Consider the following 6,614-nt stretch of genomic DNA (forward strand, 5'->3'; position numbering starts at 1 on the left):
ATTTTTAATCTTGTACATATAATATTTATTCATAAAATATAATATTTAATGATTTTAATAGAGTATATATATGATAGATAACTTATACTAATCTAGAATAAGATTTTTAAAGAAAAAAAAATTAACAATTTTTTTAATAATTTTACAATACATTACATGGTCTCACACTTTAACAAATAAGATCGAAACTTTATTTATAGGATACAATAAACATTAATAAAGTTTGAATTGTACTGCTTTCCTTAAAAATATAAAATAAACATAATAAAATACCCTTATTTATAATAAATTATGAATGTTGATAGATAAACAGGATTAAAGAATATAAGAATTAAAACTTCAGAGAACGTTGCGACTGTGAATTGAAAACAATAACAGATGGGACTTATTTCCCGTATTGGCAATGGGAATACTACATGCTAAAAATGGAAATTTTACACCTCATTGTAAACATTGACTCTGTTAGATGACTAATCCTCAGGATTGTATGCAATATTTTTAATTCCGAATTAAGAGTAAGGAGCATCTCTATTGCTCATAATTATTTTGTTTTTGCATTTATTTATTACAATTTACAACTGTATTTACATAAAAATCCATTAAGTAAGATCAAAATGGAGTGATACAGGCATGAAGACAAACTTATAATTATTAAGTTAAAAATTTTAATATACTAAATAATTAAAAGAATAATAGGGAATCATTTATCAGGCCTTAATATATAATATAATTATAATAAAGTTTAAGTCCAATTAGTTAAGAAAAAATATTTGATATATTTTTTTCATAAAAACAGTATGTACAATGTCATAACTACTTAGTTTCTTTCGGGTAGAATAGAAACCGGCACACGAAAGATGAAAAGGAATTATACACAACACGTGTCTAACAACTGTCAAGTTTTCTGAGCCGGCAGTTCGTTTAATTTTCATATAACCTAATAATTATTAAATATACAAACTTTTTGATATAACTGGAAAAATCACAGGTAGAAATAAAATTATTGCTCATTTATTTCTGATTTTTTTTTTAATTATTATTGTTACCAGTTCGTATTGATTCTAATGGTCTAGCAGTATTAAAATGTGCATTATTATTTAGTGTATCATTAAATTATATAAATGTTATAGGTATAAATAAAAAAGTGAAAAGGGAGACAAATTATGTTTAATTATAAGGGTTACCTGAGATACTAGAGTAAGGTGTGCAGCCTGCGTCCTACTGGCCTCCTTCTTCCCCCTCCTCTGCAGGAATGGAGTCGTCCTTGGGGCCCCACCTAATCACCGCCAACCATCCAAAGGGAAAATCTTTTATTTAAAAATATTTATTTAGAGATCCATAAGAAAGTATTGCTACGAAAGGATGGCCCCAGAAACGGAGAACATGGAACGGCTCGCTTAGTCTGGAGCGACAGCCTTCGGACCGCCACCGCAGTAGCCTTGCGGGTCAGCTGGAAGGAGCAGCCGAGGGAACTTGAATAATTCATCAAGTTAGAACTTCGTGTGGGGCTTCATAATACCAAGTCAAACAGGAATAAACTGAAATATGTACCCCAGTACTTACCAATAATACAGTATAAATAATAGAAGAACCCAGGAAGAGAAAAAAGTCAGTTATATCACTCCAATGTGTGTTTACATTAATTAAAAGTACGTATAATTACGAGTCAAAATTGATGAGACTGTCAAGTATGGCTAAGGGAAATAAAGAATGGCATCTGTTTCAAAACGTATTAGTGCCAACATCTCTTTCTCTTTATTTATTAATTTAATACCAGATTGGCCTGGTGGACCTTACATGGTTAATGTAAGAAATACATTTTTTTTTAACAATTGATTATGGGGGGTATAGTCTCATACAAAAGAAACACAGAAGACACCCCTAACTATATACAATGTTATAAATAAAACAGAAAATTAAGATAAAATAAATATATTAACATAATATTTCTTAATAAAGGATAAAAGTAAAGTTTTTTTTTGTTTTTTTTTTAAATAATTTATTTATTGATATTTACAACTGTATACACATATATACAACAAGTAAATTTGCTGTAGGTGACATAGCAACATGATAAAAACATGTGGAGAATCTACCCACTGATAGAACTCCAATAACATTTCTAGAGAAGAAGATCTCGAGGCCATCTTCTTTTCAGACGCCTAGGAGGATTATTAGGTAATGAAGGAGAAGCCAGGTTAGAAACAAGTGGATTTGGGTGGTTGAGAAGTTTATTATGGAAGGAACGGTATCTGGTTCTGGCCATACGGCAACATATGGAATATTGAGGTCCTGATGGATGACTTGATTTGTGACAAAGTAAGGAGCATTAAGGATTAAAAGTAAAGTTAATAACAAAAACTATAACATTTATGGATTTAACAAAATAAATAATTAGCTTCTAATGGGAAAAAAAGAAAGAAAGTGAATTTAAGAAAAAGATGAAGAGAAAAAAGAGAAGGAATAAAATAAAATTTTAGAGTGACAATAACAGAACTGATAAATATAGAATTTATAACGGGATGTCCAGCACCATACTTAAAAACTCATTTATTAGTGCCAACGTTTCGGCCGGAATTTTCTAGCCTTCATCAGGGCCAAGAACAAAAAACAAGATAACAATCAATGAATAAAATGATATATACTAAAGGATATATACTAAAAGGATGTATATTAAAGTAAATCATTTTACAGAATGAAAGTAGATAAAAATAAAATAATGAAAAATAAAAAGTATATATAGCCAATTAAATATGTAAGTAAAATAGCATAATTAAGGAAATAAAAATATAAAGTTATATAATGTCAAGAAACAACGAAATATATGAATATATATGTGAATAATTAAACTTAATAAAAATAATTTAAACATTAAGATAACTAATATGAGAGATACTTAATAGTTTAAACCTTGCTTCTAAAATGAAGATGGCTGGAAATAGAAATATGTTTCCCATTACTAATCAATAATACAGTATAAATAGGTATATATAATACAAGAGCCCAAGAGGAGAAAAAAACAGTTATTTCACACCAATTTGTGTTAACATTAATTAAAAGTAAGTATAATTACGAGTCTGCTAAGTATAGCCAGGAGAAATAAAAAATGGCATTTGTTTCAAAACTATAAAAATCTTACTTTTTCATTCGGAGCTCCGTTATAGTCAGAACTACCTACAACACTAGAAATCCTAATAGGAAATCATTTAAAGTAGAGTGAATTTGCTAAAACAGTTTTATAGTGTCCGAGATAGTTTTTTTAAAAGTATAATTTCATAGAAAATGTACTGAAAAATCAATTGTTAGTGAATTTATTGTAAGAAATCTATATCTCAAAAACCATAAGGCGTACAGACGTCTATTAGCACTCAAATTAAAGCTAGTGTAATATGCTATAAAGTAGTTAACGACTTTTATCTTCGTAGAAGTAGTATATTTTATGGTGCTTGCTAAAACAAATTAACAAGATGATGATTTCTAGTTGTTCAGGCAATATTTTTGGTTAATGAAAAACTATATTTCAGGAACCATTGGACCCACAGATGTCTGCAACTACCAGTAATACCTAGGAAGTATTACTGGGAATTAGGGAGTATGTTAAAAATTTTCCAAATAAAAATTATCAATAAAAATGTTTGACAATAATTTTTGTTTTTCATTTAAAAATTGTTATAGTCTTCATAACAGACTTGTCAATTGTTGCATTAATGATATATTCTTGAATGTTAGATAGACAGTCCAGTAAAAATAGCTTACAATTTAGCTGTATCTAGAAGGTTTATTTTTTTTTTTTTTATTTATTAACAGTTGTATTTACATAAAAATGCATCTGGTAAAGTTGATTTAAATCATAACAGTATGATACAGGCATGTAGTGAAACTACCCATTGATAGCAATTCTCTAATAACATTTCTACATTACAAGGTCTCGAGGCCATCTTATTTTCAGGCACCTCGGAGGAATGTCAGGAATGGAAGATTAGGCAAGGTTAAAAACTAGTGGATGTGGATGGTTAGGGAGTTTACAATGGAAGGATATGCTAATAAGGAACATAACTAATAAACTGTATTATTTTTTCCATGATAACTCCTTCCATTAGTAATTATTAACATGTGTTTTTGTTCTTTTTAAGAGTGTTCCTTTCGACTATTTTACATGAGTTAACCGATTCTCTTCATTGTTTGATTCTAATTTCCGTACAATTTATTTATAGCCCACTTATTTTTAATATTTTTTTAAATATCTTTGTTGATATCTACAACTGTACATTAAAATACATTCAGTAGATTTGATCTCAGTTATAATGGTGCGATGCAGGTGTGTAAAGAAACTACCCATTGGTAGCACTCTAATGACGTTTTTACATTAACAAGTCTCGTACCCATCTTTTCAGGCGCCTCGGAAGATTGTCAAGAATGGAAGACGAGGCATGGTTAAAAACTAGTGGGTTTGGATGGTTAGGGATTTTACAATGGAAGGATTGATATTTGTTTCGGGCTAGGTCGGTTTCATATGGAACACTAAGGTCTTTATGATTTTATTTGTAACAAAGTAAGGGACATTGAGAATTTTACGTAGGTAAAAAGAAGTTTAGATTGTAAGGATTGGATACGAGAGGAATTCGAAGGTTTAGCGGAGCCTCAAAGCTCAACTCAGTCCATATAGGCCTTGTTATAGTCGTGTAGATCAGTCTTTTGTAATGGATTGAAAGTTTAGACCGTTTGTCAAGTAAGTGCCATAATAGTCAGAATCGACGTGCAGTTTCCTGTCTTGTGTGAGGATCCCAAGTTAGTCCCATGTCCAGGATGCAGTCAAAGGTAGTGGATCTGTTCGAAAGAGGTAAGAGCAACATTATTAAACGATACTGTAAGGCAGTCGGTTGCCTAGAAGGTAGTGCACATTAACGTATGTCAACGGATTCTCAGATAAAATTGTTTGAAAAATGCGATGTTAAAAAGTTGACCACTCTCTCAGGGTCCGTAGCCCTAACATGGCAGAATTTTCAAAATGACCACGAATATATTTAAGTTTATAGCCTTTTTTTTTTTTACTTCGTTAATTTAGAATTATTTTCAGTGGCAAACGCTAAATGGTCTAATGGGGTAGTTTACATATTAAATTTATTTTTGGATTTGATTTCTTAATTATGTCAGGTTTGCAGTAGTAAAATACTTTAAGGTCCCTCCACACGTTTGCCAATCAATGGCAATTTCGCGCCTCCACAAAAGTGTGAATGGATTATTAAATTGGGACCAAGTTGGCCTGAATTTGCGGCCGGCCAGTCGGGTGTCGGTTTTTGGGCACAAATCAAAAGGCGCTTGTGCTGCATCCACACATTTGTTTTCAGTTTTATTGTTTTAGAACTTACAATAGACGAATATTTGCGCTCTCCATGTTTTAATTATTTAAAGAATTTCCTCAACTTTTGGATTCAATAATTAACTCTTGTTTAATTTTTAAATTCTATCGATTCGGTATAAATATATTACTTCATCAAATCTTTTTAATTAACTTTAGCAGCTTATCTTTTATTTTACATAGCACAAATATATTTTTATGAAAACATCACATGCCTTAAACATTAAATTAAAAAGTTTCTGAAACAAATTCTAGAACGATGGTTGATTTATACATAGGTTATGTAGTATATGAGTTTTTGTCATCTACTTCCTACTTTGCTGACATTTACGTTTTGTTTTATTTGTACACAGACTTAGATTTGCGGGAAGTGGCAAAAATGTAGGTTATAGCATGAGAATGATTCTTAAAAAATGGTTGATTTTCTGGGTTAAAATTCGATAGGAATTTTAACTCGATTTTCTGGAGATATTTAAAATTTCGAACGAATTTTAACCCGATTTTATTATATTTTTTAATTATTTTTAACGAACGAACCATAGCTTCCTATTTTTCTTGAATACTTCATATACTGATAAGATAGCCATAAAAGTTTATTTTTTGTATACCAGTAATGATCCACTTGTTTTGATATGAAATATTATAAAATAAAATGAAAGAATTAAATCAATGAACTATCGATTTTATTAAATTTATATCTAAAAGTGAACCGTACAAGTAACTTTAATCCTTAAATTGTTTTATCAATTTAATTTATAAATAAGATTTGCAGTTATTTAAAAGGAATACCCGGTAAATGTACGCATTTGAATGTTTTCAACATTACTCACTTGGTAAAAAATTGTAACCGAGAACTCAGAGTGCCAAACAACATCATTCCCTCCAAATCCTGTTTATATTTATCTGATCGTAAGATATGGCAGGCACTACTCCATGGTTAATCATTGTTTACTACACTAACCAAAAATTAATAATATAAATAAATCAGCCAGTTTTTAAAAGACGATTTTGTTATACTATTCTTAAACCGTACTAACATGAAAACTCTAAAATGTATTATATTAATAAATATTGCAAATAAACATGATTATCGTTGTAAGAAAGTGACTTCAGAAATATACAGGTGATAATTTCACTAACAGAGAGAGGCAGGTCTATATCTACGCACGTTGGATCACCAATTTCGATGAAACTTGTTTTGGTGATACTACGTTCAAAAATATATATATATATTTTTTTATTTATTTATTGATAT

At 29.8% G+C, this 6,614-nt stretch overlaps 1 protein-coding gene across 1 annotated transcript in view; it reads right to left on the bottom strand.

Annotated features, from left to right (window-relative positions):
• The window catches only part of LOC106677433 (high affinity cAMP-specific and IBMX-insensitive 3',5'-cyclic phosphodiesterase 8), a gene marked incomplete in the record, with an annotated part of 452,021 nt that extends 445,413 nt beyond the window's left edge, over positions 1 to 6,608 (bottom strand). The window contains 1 exon segment of the mRNA XM_067046608.1: positions 1,185 to 6,608.
• Between the last annotated feature and the right edge of the window lie 6 nt (positions 6,609 to 6,614).

Source organism: Halyomorpha halys, unplaced genomic scaffold (genome assembly GCF_000696795.3).
Source record: "Halyomorpha halys isolate HHAL.00 unplaced genomic scaffold, Hhal_1.1 Scaffold99.1, whole genome shotgun sequence".
Lineage (NCBI taxonomy): Eukaryota > Metazoa > Arthropoda > Insecta > Hemiptera > Pentatomidae > Halyomorpha > Halyomorpha halys.